Source organism: Tamandua tetradactyla, chromosome 4, assembly GCF_023851605.1.
Source record: "Tamandua tetradactyla isolate mTamTet1 chromosome 4, mTamTet1.pri, whole genome shotgun sequence".
Classification (NCBI taxonomy): Eukaryota; Metazoa; Chordata; class Mammalia; order Pilosa; family Myrmecophagidae; genus Tamandua; species Tamandua tetradactyla.
The window spans coordinates 90,763,279-90,778,364 of record NC_135330.1 but is presented as its reverse complement, the minus strand read 5'-3'; the positions used below and the strand labels follow the sequence as shown (position 1 = coordinate 90,778,364).

Sequence of the window (15,086 nt, the reverse complement as noted above, 5' to 3'; positions counted from 1 at the left end):
TGGTGTTGTTATTCCAAATCAAGCAAGAATATTAAGTTCAAAAAGCTGTCACTCACACAAAGTATATCTCTCAAACTTTAGAAATAAGAATCAAATTAATACATGACACATTGTTGGTAAAGGACATTGCCTCACCAGGGAGCAGTAGTTTATGAACAAGTGAATGTGTCCAATATGTGTTTGCTTCAGTTCACATAAGAGGAATATACTCTGAACATAGTCCCTAGTCAAATTGATTGTTTCTTTTCTTTATGCTTTTCCCACGACTTGTAAGCACTGAGAAACTCCAGAGTTTCTCCAACTCCAGAGTGGTTTTGCTTTAAATTAAATTCATACATTGCATGGATTCTAAATATAATTTTTATTTATATTTCAATATTTATGAAGTCTGGATCTGCCTTATAAGCACCATTCACCAAGCATACATCATATCTTAGCTGTCATTTGGGGGCGTGTACATCAGTATTTACAGAATGATATTAAATGGATGGATTGCTTGAAAGATCACAAAAAGTACCCTAACACACATAAAGAAAAAAAAGAAAATATGAATAACTCTCTATCAATTAAAAAGAGAGTTTACAGTAAAAATTCTCACACAGAAACCCTAGGCCCTTATGATTTCACTAGTAAATTTAAACAAATGTTTAAGATGGAAATATCACTGTATTCATCAAACTCTTGCAGAAATTGCATGAAGTTAAGTTACTACTCAACTCATTTTATGATGTAGCAGGCAGGCCTCCCCCTCTTTCTGATTTAGCTGTGCTGTCTGTGGAAAATCCCAAACGCCCTCCCCTAGTCTTCAGGAACTGGTGAAAATGCACATAGGCAAGATAAGATATTCCTGGGGTGGGGGCCCCTCAACAGTCTATAGGCCCTGGGCCATTCTCAACTCCATCAATTGTTTACCTTGTCTTTAACATGTCATACAGTCTATAAGCCCTGGGCCATTCTCAAATTAAATCCACCAATTGTTTACCTTGTCTTTAACATATTGTACAGTCTATAAAAGCTAAGGTTGCCTTTTATTCGGGGCTCAGACTTTTGAGGTGACTCAGCTGGGCCCCATGCACATGAGCTAATAAATAACTTGCTTCACAAAACTGTGGTCCCTTAATCTCAGCCTAATCTAGTATTACGGAATGTTCATGGAGGCCTTTGGCCTCATTCCTGGTTTTTGTGCTACATTTCTCGGGGCTCATCTGGGATCTAAGAGGGGGAAACATTCTTGCCTTCCTCGCCCACGGAGGCAGCGGCCCCCAGACTGGAGACCCAATGGAATCCAATGCTGGCACCGGGATCTTCATATCTTGGATTCCTGACCTCCCTGGCTGGGGCATTGTCACCACCAGAGTGGCAATGAATCCAGGATTCTTTCAGGAACCAAGTACTAGGAACACCACCCATCTGACTGGTAAGCACTCAAGTGTGTCAGGTATTCAGCCCATTCATAGAAGGTCAGAGGCCTGAGTGGAAGGGGGGCCTGATGAACCCCCAAGACTCTCCGAGTACTGGTCTCCATCTGGAGGACCAAGGGAAATGAGAGTCTTCAGATTCAGTTTTGGGAAGGGTGGTGTGGGAGGAGTGTTGATTGAATGTGTGTGACTGAGTGAATGAATAGAAATCCTGGGCCACAGGAGCCTAACACCAGGCCACAAGTGAGTTCAGATTCTGCGAGTCCATGACGATCCTCATATGGTTAAATGTGGGCACCCCCGAAAGGGGGGCTGGCTGGGGGGTTATACTGGACCACCAAAGCTAAGAGTCACCCAACGTCCTCACTAGGGGAGCGGCCAGACCAAATGAAGCGCTGAGTTGTCTAAAATCCCTTTTTTGTTTGTCTGTGCACCCTTCCCCCTATCTGTTGGTTCTGCCAATATGGGGGGGGATCTACTAAGACAGTCTTGTGGTGTATGATGTCCAACTTTAAGGAGGATTTTACTAATGATTGAGGAGTCAAGCTGACCCCTGGTCAACTCAGGAAATTCTGTAGGCTAGAATGGCCCACTCTGGGATAGACTGGCCACCAGAGGGAACTTTTGACTTAGAGAAAGTACAAGCAGTTTAAAATATAGTGTCAGGGATGCCTGGACTCCCAGATCAGTTTCCCTACATCTCCACCTGGCTGGAGGATGCAAAGAAGAAGCCAGAGTGGATAAAGACTTGCTTTGATGGATATTGCCAGGCGCTTCTCACCCAGGCATTGGAGGGATCCCACAAGAAGCCCGGTAATAAGTCCAAAGTTCCAGTTTTATCCAGACCACCAGAAGAAGAAGAAGAAACCCCCCTGCCTTAGTTTGTACCACTGATTACCCATGGCCCAGCCAAGCTTCTCTGTGGCAACCCCCGACCCTGCCAGGAGCCCAGAGGCATCTCCTGAGGCTCCGCTGAGCCCAGCCACCCCTGGACCCCCTGAGCCATGGCAGTTGTGGCCCCGGCCAGCTGTAGCTGCTCCACCCACAGCCACAACCTTAATGCCTCTGAGAGAGACTCAAGGCCCTCCTTATGTTGATACCCAGGGAGATTTTCAGGAAGGGAAAAGAAACTTCATATATATCCCCTTCACTTCTACTGACTTGTTAAACTGGAAGTATCACATGCCTTCCTACACTGAGAGGCCCCAGATAATGATTGACCTGTTCCAGTCCATTATTCAGACCCACAAGCCCACTTGACTTGACTGAAATCAGCTACTTATAACTCTTCTCAGCATTGAGATGTGTTCAACATTTGGTAGGGGTGGTGCAGAAACACCTGGAAAACGCCCCTGATGGCACCCTAGACACAGCCCAATATGCCACCAGCAGTTATCCAGGAGAGGACTCAGAGTGGGACCCAAACACTGATGCAGGGTTACAGACTCTCCAAAGGTTTCACAAGGCCCTACTCCAGGGCCTCTGGAAAGGCAGCCGAAAGGCCACCAACATAACCATAATCAAAGAGGTCTTGCAGAAGGCAGATGAGTCTCCGAGCGAATTTCTTGAGTGCCTGATGGAATCCTTCTGCCAATATACACCATTTGACCCTGAAGTTCCAGAGAGCCAAATGCTAATCAATGCTGCTTTTGTATGGCAGGCAACCCCTGACATTTGGTATAAGCTCCAAAAGCTAGATGGGTTTGCAGGTATGAACACAAGTCAACTAATAGAGGTAGCCACAAAGGTATTTGTCAATTGAGACCAGGTAGAAGCTAAAGAAAGGAAGCAAGAATTCAGAGAAAAAACTCAAATAATTGCTACTGCCTTTGAGAAGTGGAATCAGGGGCTTTGATTGAGAAAAATGCGGCAAGCCTGAGCACCCTTAGGATGGAATCAATGTGTTTATTGCAAAGAAGAGGGGCACTGGAAGAACGAGTGTCCCAATAAAACCACCTCACTAGCAGGTAGAAGGAGGCAGAACATTAGCCTCAGACCTCGTCTGCACCCCAAAACCATTGCCGTGGCTGTGATGAACTCTCTGATTAGGACAGACCAGGTTCCATATCTTTAGGTCCCCAGGAACCCATGGTCAAAGTTAAATTAGGGGACCAAACAATGAACTTCATGGTGGATACTGGTGCTGTGCACTCTGTAGTGACTCAGCCTCTGGGGAATATTTGCCCATCTTCTGGCCGAATGATAGATGTTGTGGGTGCCACAGGTATAACATGAAGAGGTCATTTCTAAAAGCCAGAGTGTGCAGCTTTGGGAGCCACTCTGTGTCCCACCAGTTTCTCTATATGCCTGACTGCCTGCTGCCATTGTTGGGGCAAGACCTCCTCAGAAAGCTGCATGCCCAAATTACCTTCGACCCTGGAGGAAAAGCCTCACTGAAAATTAATGACCCACAGAAAATCCTGTCTTTAACTACACCTACACAAGAAGAGTGGTAGCTGCATGAGAAGCCCAAAAAAGGGAGAGGAAATCTCCCCTAAACTACCATTCCCAGACATACTGAGTGTCTGGGAAGAGCATAAGCCACCAGGTTTAGCCAAAAACTGCCCTCCAGTAATAATTACTTTGAAACCCATGACTCACCCCGTGGCAGTATGACAGTATCCAATCCCTCAAAATGCTCTCGAAGGGATTCAAAGCAACTTGGTGCAGTTAGAAGCACACCAAATTATCCGATCATGCAACTCTCCATGGAACACTCCACTGCTGCCCATGAGGAAAGCTCAAACTGAGGAACTCTGCCCCCTCTAGGACCTGCGAGCAGTTAATTCAGGCATAGAAATGATCCACCCTGTGGTTCCAAATCCATACACCCTCCTCAGCCTGGTCCCAGGGAAAGTTAATTGGTTCTCTTGTTTGGATTTAAAAGATGCCTTCTTTTGCATATGAATAGCCCCAGTTAATCAGGAGATATTTGCCTTTGAATGGGAAAGGCCCTCTGAGGGAAACAAAAGGCAATACACCTGGACCCAGGTGCCTCAAGGGTTTGAGAATTCTCCCACTATTTTTGGGCAAGCACTGGGAAAAGACTTACAATCATTCCAAGCCAGAAATTATAAGTGTACTGTCCTGAAGTATGTAGATGACTGCCTGTTCACCACTGAGTCTCTGAATGACTGTAATCAAGGGACAGAGCATCTCCTCTGTCACCTAGATCAGGCGGGTTACTGTGTGTCTCATAAAAAGGCCCAATTCTGCCAGCATTAGGTCAAATACTTAGGTTTTTACTTGCAACAGGGAACCTGAAGCCTGGAGCCATAGTGCAAGCAGGTAATTTGAACAATCCGCACACCAACCTCCTGAAAACAAATTAGAGAATTTTTAGGAGCCACCAGGTTCTGCAGAGTCTGGATTCCAAACTATGTGTCTTAGCCAAGCCCCTCTATGAAGCCACAAAGGGGGGTGATCGGGACCCATTCCAATGGGGAACTGAGCAGGAGTACGTTTTCCAATGTCTAAAAACATTGGTTATGCAAGCCCTAAGTTTAGGCCTCCCAGACTTAAAAAAGCCATTCACCCTGTTTGTCCATGAGCAGGAAGAAATGGCCATTGGGGTTTTAACCAAAACCCTTGGATCATGGAAAAGGCCTGTTGCCTATCTCTCCAGACAGATAGACAATGTAGTACTTGGGTGGCCCTCTCCGCTGAGAGCTGTTTCAGCCACTGCCCTTCTGGTCCATGAAGCCGGGAAGCTCACATTCGGGCAGAAGCTAACTGTGCTGGTCCCCCATTCAGTCACCAGCCTCATGGAAAAAAAAGGGCATCTTTGGCTATCAAACATAAGGCTCACCAAGTATCAGCCTACATTATGTGAAACCCCAAACTTACAGCTTGGAGTTTGTCAGACCTTCAATCTGGCTACCCTGCTGCCCGTGGGGCCAGGAGCCCCAGAACATGACTGCGTGGAAACTTCAGATGAAGTCTACTCCAGCTGACCTGACCTTAAAGTCCAACCATTAAAACATCCTGACATCGAACTGTTCACTGATGGGAGCAGTATGATAAAAGATGGAGTGCGTTATTCAGGATATGTCATCATTTCTTTAGCAGATGTTTTAGAGGCAGAAGCCCTGCTTGCAGGAACATCAGCCCAGAAAGCTGAGCTCATAGCACTCACTCGGGGTCTAAAATTAGCAGCAGGACAGGAGGCTAATATTTATACTGACTCAAAGTATGCATTCACAACCTTACATGTACACAGGGCATTATACAAAGAGCAGGGACTAATGACAGCTGGAGGAAAGCATGCTAAATATGGACCAGAAATTCTAGCTCTGTTGGAAGTTGTATGGGCCCCCACCACTGTAGCAGTTATTCATTGCTATGGTCATCAAAAAGGCGACTACTTAACAGCAAGAGGCAACTGAAAAGAAGATTCAGCTGCCAAGTATGCCACACTAGGATACCTAATGCTTCCCGCAAAGGACAAACTTCTTGTCGCCCCTCTCATCCCCCATCCATTGTGGTGCTGGAAGAAAACACCAACTTACTCAAGGCTGTAAAGCAGCTGGTTATGCAAGGAAGGGAAAATGAGTCATGAGGGATGGTGGATATTACATGATGGATGCATTGTAATTCCTGAAAACTTAGCATGGCCTTTCATATGGCATGTCCATCACCAGACTCACTTCAGGGACAAAGATCTTACTGCCAGCCTGAGTGCTCACCTCTACATACCTAGGCTTCCTTTCTGGGTGAAACTAGCATGAAAAAATGCATTACCTGTCAAAAAAACAATGCCAAGCAGCCCAGCACAAAACTGGGGAGTCTGAACAACCAGCTGGCTGGCCTCAGCCCATTTGAAAATCTACAGGTGGACTTCACAGAGCTGCTGTGGGCCCAGGGATATCAGTACCTTCTGGTATTTGTCTGTACCTACTCAGGATGGGTAGAAGCATATCCCACACATTCAGAAACTACACAAGAAGTGGCATGAGCCCTCCTGAAGGAAATTATGCCTCGGTATGGGATGCCACTTACCATTGGCTCTATAACGGCCCTGCTTTTGTGGCTGAAGCCCTTTAAATGCTGGCAAAAGCTTTACAGATAACATGGAAGCTCCTCACTGCTTACTGGCCACAAAGCAGTGCAAAAATGGAGTGGATGAATCGAACTCTAAAGGAACAATTAAGGAAGATATGCCAGGAGGCAAAACTTACCTGGGTACAGGAGGTCCCTATAGCTTTATTTAGAATCAGGTCCACCCCAATTAAAAAAATGGGATTCTCTCCCTTTGAGTTAATATATGGAAGGCCACCACCCCTTACTAGGGTTCTACAGGGAATCCTCAGAGAAATTGGAAATCTAAACCTGAATCAACACCTAGTGCAGCTGGGATGGGTCCTGAATGAGTTAAAAGGGAAAACACTGGAGGCAATGTCTGAACCTCTCAGCATCTACCCTCCTATTCATGAATTTGAGCTGGAGGATTTAGTGTGGGTCAAAACTGGAGAAAAGGCTCCCTCTAGCCTCAATGGAGAGGCCCTTATTCTGTTGTCTTAGCTACCCCTACAGCTGTCAAAGTCACAGAGATCATTCTATGGATCCACCACTCCCAGGTCAAGAGAGCCATGGCAGATGACCCCTGGGATTGTACTCCTGTCCTGGACACCCGACCCACGTCATTCTCCAAAAGCCATTGTGTCCCTCTCCTGCACAACTGGAATCGGCTGACCCATGCATGGCCAAAGCTTGAGACTGTCAAGCCCTGCTTCAGCCACCCCCAGAAGCTGACTGATCTACGCATGGCCTAAGCTTGAGGAGCTGCAAACCTGTCTGAGTATCCAGTCCCTCCCCTCATAAGTACTCCTAAGCTTTCAGCACACTCCCTAAACTCCCTGGTGTTTCCCTAGCCACAGCCCCTAGTATTCCTTATAGACTAGACTAATTGTTGGCTTCTGCTCCCAGTTGGGCTCCTTGTTTAATTAGTAGTATTGGTTTAGCAGCGGTAGCCTCTCACCCAGCAGCAACTGTTATAAAGGGATGTGTATCTTCATAGGGAAAAAGTGCTGTTTCTTTATAAACCAGTATGGAATAAGTGCTGCTAAATTTTGGGAACATAGAAAGTGGGTCTGAAACCGGGACAGAAAATACACAAACAAAAACTGGACTAACTGGATCCTGCCTCTAGCCAGTCCCCTATTTACCATATTAATCACTTAAGGTTCCTGTGTAACCAGACCCCTCATCAAATTCATTGAAAAGAGTCACAGCGTGAATCCTCCTAATAAAAAGGCATGAACCATTAAATATAAGGTGATGCTATAACCCCTCCCTATTAAGTCAGGGTAAGCATCAAAGGGGGGAAATGTAGCAGGCAGGCCTCCCCCTCTTTCTGATTTAGCTGTGCTGTCTGTGGAAAATCCCAAAACACCCTCTCCTAGTCTTCAAGAACTGGTGAAAACGCACATAGGCAAGATAAGATATTCCTAGGGTGGGGGCCCCTCAACATTCTATAGGCCCTGGGCCATTCTCAACTCTGCCAATTGTTTACCTTGTCTTTAACATATTGTACAGTCTATAAAAGCTAAGGTTGCCTTTTGTTCAGGGTTCATATTTTTGAGGTGACTTGGCTGGGCCCCATACGCATGAGCTAATAAATCACTTGCTTCCTGACACTACAGTCCCTTAGTCTCAGCCTGCTCTAGTTTTTCAGAACGTTCCTGGAGGCCTGTGACCTCAATCCTGGTTTTCACGCTACAATGAAACCAACATAATCCTATTCTAAAATACCTGACAAAGTCATTTTCTTTTAAAAGAAAATTGCAGAGTAGTTATACCTCAAACATAAATGAAAAATTGTAGTCACTTTTCAACAAATCTAATCCATCAATAGATAGAAAGGATAACACACCATTATAAATTGATTTAATCTGAGCAATGTAAGACAGCTTTAATATATTTCACCATATTAACAGAATAAAGGAGACCACTATAGACCATTTTATAAAGAAATGAAACTTTTTTTCAAAACTGAGTACCCCTAGGGGGTGCAAGCATAGTTTAGTGGTAGAATTCTCACCCACCATGTAAAGACAATCAACAAATGGGGTTGCAAAAACAGAATATTCACATGAGAAAAGAATGAAATGTGACCCCACCATACAGCATACATAAAAAATTCAATTCCCCATTAATGATGAAAATTCTCAGCAAAGTAAGAAAAGAAAATAACTTGCTCAATTGGATAAGACACCTATGAAAAATCTACAGCTAATGTAATACTACCAGTGATGCATTAAAAATGCTCCCTTACCCCCAGATGGGGACCAGGCATGGATATCTTCACTCTAATCAAAATTGTACTATCAATCTAAGCCAGCACAAGACAGAAGTAAAAAGATTGAAAACTCATTAATCTTGGAAGGAAGTAAAACTGTCCCACATTCTACTTGTTTGCTGAGCTCCAGCTGCACTCTTCTCCTTGGATGCGATGAGGAACACTGTATACTCATCACAAACTCCCTTTGTTGCCTTAACTAGTTTAAGAGACTCTTGGTGCTTGTCAGAAAATAAAAGCCTTCCTAATACAGTTAGGTTCAGCTTAATATATATTTATATATAGAGATATTTTATGCTTTTCCTTCTCTAATGGTGGATTGATAGGCTTTATGGTCCTGGAAAGAAATTTAAGAAATAATCTGATTTTGAGGGAATAAAATGAGATTAAGGGATTTAGAAAGAATAATAACCTTCTATTTACCTTTTAAATATCATTTAACACTGATCCTGAAAGCTTATTTAGGGTTTGTGAAAAGGTCAGAGCAATTTTAATTCCTCTCCCAGACTATATCCTCCCTCTGTGACACACAAAAAGTCATATCTCCCAGGCTCCAAACTCAGGAAGGAAAGAATTTATATTACTTAACCAAGCATAATCACGAATAAAATCAATATTCAAATAAACATAGGGCTCTATTTGTTAAGGCCTATTGTTTATTCAAATCCTCTATTTCCTTCAAGTTTCATCCTTTCTCTCACATAATCTTATTCTATGTTTTCCAAAAGAAAGTGATAGAGAAAATGTCCTCCAAAGGCTGTAGGGACAGAGGGAGGAGGTAGGTTCCTGTGACTCATCTCCAGATCCACAAACTCATGTCTAACTCCCCTGTCTTTTCCAATTGCTACCCCTCACCACTATAAAAGCACTTTCTTCAGATACATGGAATATATGTCTGTGAGTGAGGGCCTTGATTTAAATGCTGCTGCCTATTCCCTGGACCATAGAATTTTAGCTGAGACATATCAATAGAGAGCAGAAAATTTCAACTGCAAAGATTTGAGTGAAAAGTTTAGAATTATGGTTTATTGGAAAAGGGGGTATTACCATCTTAGTAACTATTTCTCCTGAGACTATTTTTCAAGGTCTGCTTTACATCTTTGTTTCACAAACTGTATATCAATGGATTAAGCACCGGACTTACAAAAGTGTAGAAGACAGCTATTACTTTGGATTCCTCAACAGTCTTGTCTGTTGGTGGCCTTATATACATGCAGAAGAGTGTCCCATAAAATAAGGTGACAGCCATCATGTGAGAACCACAGGTAGAGAATGCCTTGTGCCTTTCTTCAGATGATTTTATCCTCAGTATGGCAGCAATAATAAAGGCATAGGGCACCAGGATGACGATGAGGGAACTAGAGAGGTTGAAGCCAGCTGATATGAGCATGGCATGTTCCTTGACATAAGTATCAAAGCAAGAAAGCTTAATGAGGGGTGGGTCAGCACATTAGAAGTGGTTGATGATGTTGGAGCTACAGAGCTCAAGTGGAAGGTCAAGATGGCCTGAAAGAGACCATCTGAGAAGCTGTAGCCATAAGGAAATGTGGCCAGGCAGAGGCAGACTCTCCTGGACATTGTCACACTGTAGTGCAGTGGGTTGCATATGGCCACATAGTGGTCATAGGCCATGGATGCCAACATGTAGATCTCAGTAGGGAGGAGTGTGATGAAGACATGACACTGGGTAAAGTAGCCAGCATAGGAAATGGTCTTCTCAGATAATAAATTTCTCAGCATCTGTGGAGTTGCATTGGAGGTGTAGCACAAGTCCATGAAGGCTAAGTTAATGAGAAAGAAGTACATGGGTGTGTGAAGGCGAGACTCCATTCTGATTAACATTATCATGCCCAGATTACCTAAGACAGTGACAAGGTAAACAACCAGAAACAGCACAAAGAAGAGAGGCTGGAGTTCTGGGTGATCTGAAAGCCCCAGAAGAATGAATTCTGTTACTGCACTGTCATTTTTAATGAACATTTCCTGAGAGTCCATGATTTCTCTGGAAACAATTGCTAATAAAGACATATGGGTACAATGCACATCAAGGATAATTGAAAGCATTTTACCTAAACCTGTCCATGCCATCCAAAATTATCTTTTTTTTTGTATATTACATAAAGATATTTCATTCCTCTACTAATTTGTTATTTCATTTCCTTTGTATGAAATTACTTGAAAATTTTTATCTGAATATCTATATCTATGTGTCAGCTGTACTTAGAATGACAGCTATCCCTATATCTATACCCTATGTTTGCCTGCATGATCCATCCTTACAAGTGACCTACATTTCCATTATTTCCTTGGAATTGTCTTTGCCTTTCAGAGTCAACTTATTGAGCAAGGCCAGTTTCTCAGCCTCCTCATTTTTGAAACATTTCTCATTTTTCCTCTGGACATGAGACTATTTTTTTTTCTATTTCTATGCTCTAGCACACTCTCTTCCCCTCTCCCTCTCTCTGAAAAAAATAGAAAGAATAATCAGTGCTTATCCAAAAGAATTAATGACTATATTTTACTCCTTTTTTCTCCCTGTTGAATTTTTCATGATTTCATGTACTTGGGAGTATAAAAGGGTTTGTGAAACTTAGTGTACAAAGGAACTGCATGGGAAGATTTTTTCAAGCAAATTCACAGGGAGTTTATTTCTGAAAGTCTTATGTGGGATACTGAGAGCTTCATATTTAATAAACTATGCAGAGGATTCCAATGTAAGTGCTCCCTGGAGAGAAAAGTCAAAGTGGTTCAATGAATGTATTTTAAATAAAAGAAGAAATCATATTTAAATTAAATGAGGTCTCAAGTTGTATTTTGAGAATGGTCAATAGCAATGATTTAATAGCAAAGAATACAAATTATTCGCTTGTATCTATCAAGGAGTATTTACAGTTCTTCAGACATTTAAGCTCTCCTTACATCAAATACCAACACTAACCCTATTTTCTTCTCTCAAAATGTTTTTATTTTTGCCTTTTCTCTTATAAGTAAAGTCTATTCCAATGTTTCCCAATTTTCATCTCCTTCAAAAATGAATCCACAAAACATATATACTATAAGGTTTAGAAAGCTAGTAATGAGGCCTTTATTTGACTGTATTACTCCACTCCTCAAGAGAATAAGTACTTAATGAATATTTGTTTAATAAATGCATAATACTTATTTTTAATATATAGTGATCATGAATTACTTCAGTGGTTTAGTTTCTAAGTGCATTGCATGCAATAACATATTAAATTACACAAAACACTACATGGTATATAATTTTATTATCTACAATTTACCAGTGACAAAAATGAAATAGAGAAATATCAGGTAATCAAGACAAGGATATGATGTTAGTGGACATAATAGCTGAGATAACCACTCAAAGTTATCCTATTTCAGAACAACTTTTAACACATGCTGCTGTAATGTATTGACATCTGTTCTAGTTTGCTATCTGCTGGAATGCAACACACCAGAGATGGATTGGCTTTTAATAAAAGGGGATTTATTTTGTTAGTTCTTCAGAGGAAAGGCAGCTAACTTTCCACTGAGGTTCTTTCTTACGTGGAAGGCACAGGATGGTCTCTGCTGGTCTTCTCTCCAGGCCCCTGGGTTCCAACAACTTTCCCTGGGGTGATTTCTTTCTCCATCTCCAAGGGCCCAGGCTGAGCTGCAAGTGCTGAGATGAGGAATGCCAAGCTGCTAGGCTGTGCTACATTGCGTTCTCTCATTTAAGCACCAGCCAATTAAGTCAAAGGTCACTCATTGCAGCAGACACGCCTCCTAGCTGACTGCAGATGTAATTGGCAACAGATGAGGTTCACATACCGTTGGCTTATGTCCACAGCAACAAGACTAGGTATGCTCACCTGGCCAAGTTGACAACTGAATCTAACTAACACACCTCCCTAGGCAAGTTTTCTAGGAAACGACTTTTCCAGGAAATACCATATATACACACAGAATGACTTGAGAAAGGAAATGATAAGAAACAGCTGAGACAAGGACATAATGGCATCTTTGAATATTTTACCATTAAAAAAACATTGAGTCACTCATTTTCCCCTTAACCATAGGCATATTTCTACTATGTGGCTTACTGGTATACTCATAGACATCTCTTCGCTATCTGACCCATAGCCTGTGATCACTCATTGTCTAACATCAGGAAACCCGAGACTTAAAGCAATAATAAAGCTTTCATTAGGGGTCAGTTAGGGGCCAGAATTACAATATTATTTTTGCAGTTGAACTGTTTATTGACTATGAGCAAATCACACCATTTCTTGGCTTTTAAGTGGTCATAATAATGCATCCTCCATCCCTTTCAAGTCTTTGTGGATATCAAACTGAATATTCATAATGCAAATATTTATTAATTTTCAAGATATGCTTTTGGACACTGTTGATACATAAATGAACAAAAGCTTTTAAAATTTCTCCCTTCTAGAACATCATTAGAGTGGAGAAAGACAAATAATATTGCAAGTAAGTAAGTACATGAATAATTTTTTAATTGGCAGTAAGTGTTATGGAAAAAAATGGAAATGAGGTTTGGGGAGAAGGGTATTTTTGAAATTTTAAACAGGAACCTCCAGAAGACTTCACTTAACAAGAAATATTTTTAAGCAACAAAATGAAGGACGAAGTGAATAAGCATTAAGAATTTCTTGGATAAGTCTTCTGGAAGAATAAACAGAAGGTATAAAGATACCACAAGTAAACATTCTATGGAAACTTCTCGTGACATGTGCATATGTGCTTGTCTGTGTATTCATGAAGAAAAGTATGGAAAATTCTATCTGAGAGTTTCCCTAAAATGAAAACATTTCTCCTCATTGAAAGACTGATTCTCATATTCTTATACTTTCCTAGCAAGAATATCAACTGGGTAAAAGGTCAGTTGCAGTTCTCTTGAAGAACTGTCAAGCAGTAAATATCATGAAAATAGCATATATTCCTGTGACAGTAACAAGGTGGAATGAGGAGGTATTTTCATATTCCATTGTACAAATGAGAATCCAGAAAGAGAATAAGGAGTGCCAGCCAAAACAGAGAAAAATGGGGAGAAAATACTCAAGACATGGGAATTTAAGATTTTTGTTTTTAAAGTCTCGATAAGAAATGGGATTTGAGTGATTCATTGATAGCAGAACACATTTATTACATGGGGGTGAAAGACTGCCTTTGGGATCTGCAAGAATTTTGACTCATAAGCTCAGTGACTTATGTGGAATCCAGATAGATCTAATAGACATAAAGGAGAAGCCCTGAACATTGGAAAAATATAAAGAAATTGCTAAGAATAAGGTATATTTACAGAGAGAGATAATTGCAGCAGGTCTGGATGACTGTGTCAAGGTAGAATAAAAGGTTAATGTTTTCTGAACAAAGAACTTACAGTTTTCCTGGTGCTAATTAAGGAGAGACCTAGTCCATTTGTGTAGGCTGACAAAAAGCCAGCTGGACAAGAAAAACTGTGATTTATAGAATCTGAAACTGACACCTGCTACATAATCTCTATAGTCCAGTGCAAAATTATAATGCAAGTGACCCTTATTGAAAATTTAGTAATAATTTTTGGAGCCTTAACCAACTTTCTGAGCACAAGGGCCCAGGGTAACTACACAACTCTCATGTCCATGAAGAAGGTGTGTCTAGTCCCTGAGGCTGACAATGCGAATGTAGGAGCAAAAGGAGAACCCATACTCTCCTATAAACAAACAGATAAGAGAAGAGACAGAGGTAGTGTTTCAGCCCAAGTAAGCATGTCATCTCAAAGGACTAGCAATCCAAATACATTTCCTAGAATATTTAGTAACATGCTAATTAGAAAGTGCTATTTTTGTAAACAGCAACAACAAAAAACTAACAAAATATTTAAACAATTCATTGTAAGAAATGTATTTAAACTTTCTTTCTTTTATTTTTACCATGAACTCTTTGCAACATCCAATGAAATTATGGATTCTCAACAAGGATAAATTCACACGCATAAATTTTAGAAGAAGGTAAGAGCCTCCAGATGGGATGAACCAAATATAAGAACTCCTTCTTCAACCACACTCTTAAAAAATGCACTTATGTGTGAGGGGAGTGAGTGGAGTGGAGAGTTTGCTTTACTCGGTTCCTTTGCCACCAAGTGATAGTTCTGTAGAATATTTTCCAAAAAAATGAAAGCACATTCTGATAAGGATTTTCACAGTCAAATTAGTAAAGCATCTGACTTTATTATAGAGGAACTAGAGAAACTAACGGTTCACCAAAAATAAATCTGTCCAAGAGGACTACAGGAGGTAAAAATCACTTTGTTAATTTACACTTGCAAAAGTTGGATTTTGTAGTATGTTTGTAATTAACAGTGAAGATATGATAACCTTTAA

The 15,086-nt window shown here is 41.4% G+C and overlaps 1 pseudogene; it reads right to left on the bottom strand.

The window, feature by feature from the left end:
* Nucleotides 1–9,820: 9,820 nt before the first annotated feature.
* LOC143679156 (olfactory receptor 5M11-like) lies at nt 9,821–10,695 on the bottom strand (annotated as a pseudogene).
* Between the last annotated feature and the right edge of the window lie 4,391 nt (nt 10,696–15,086).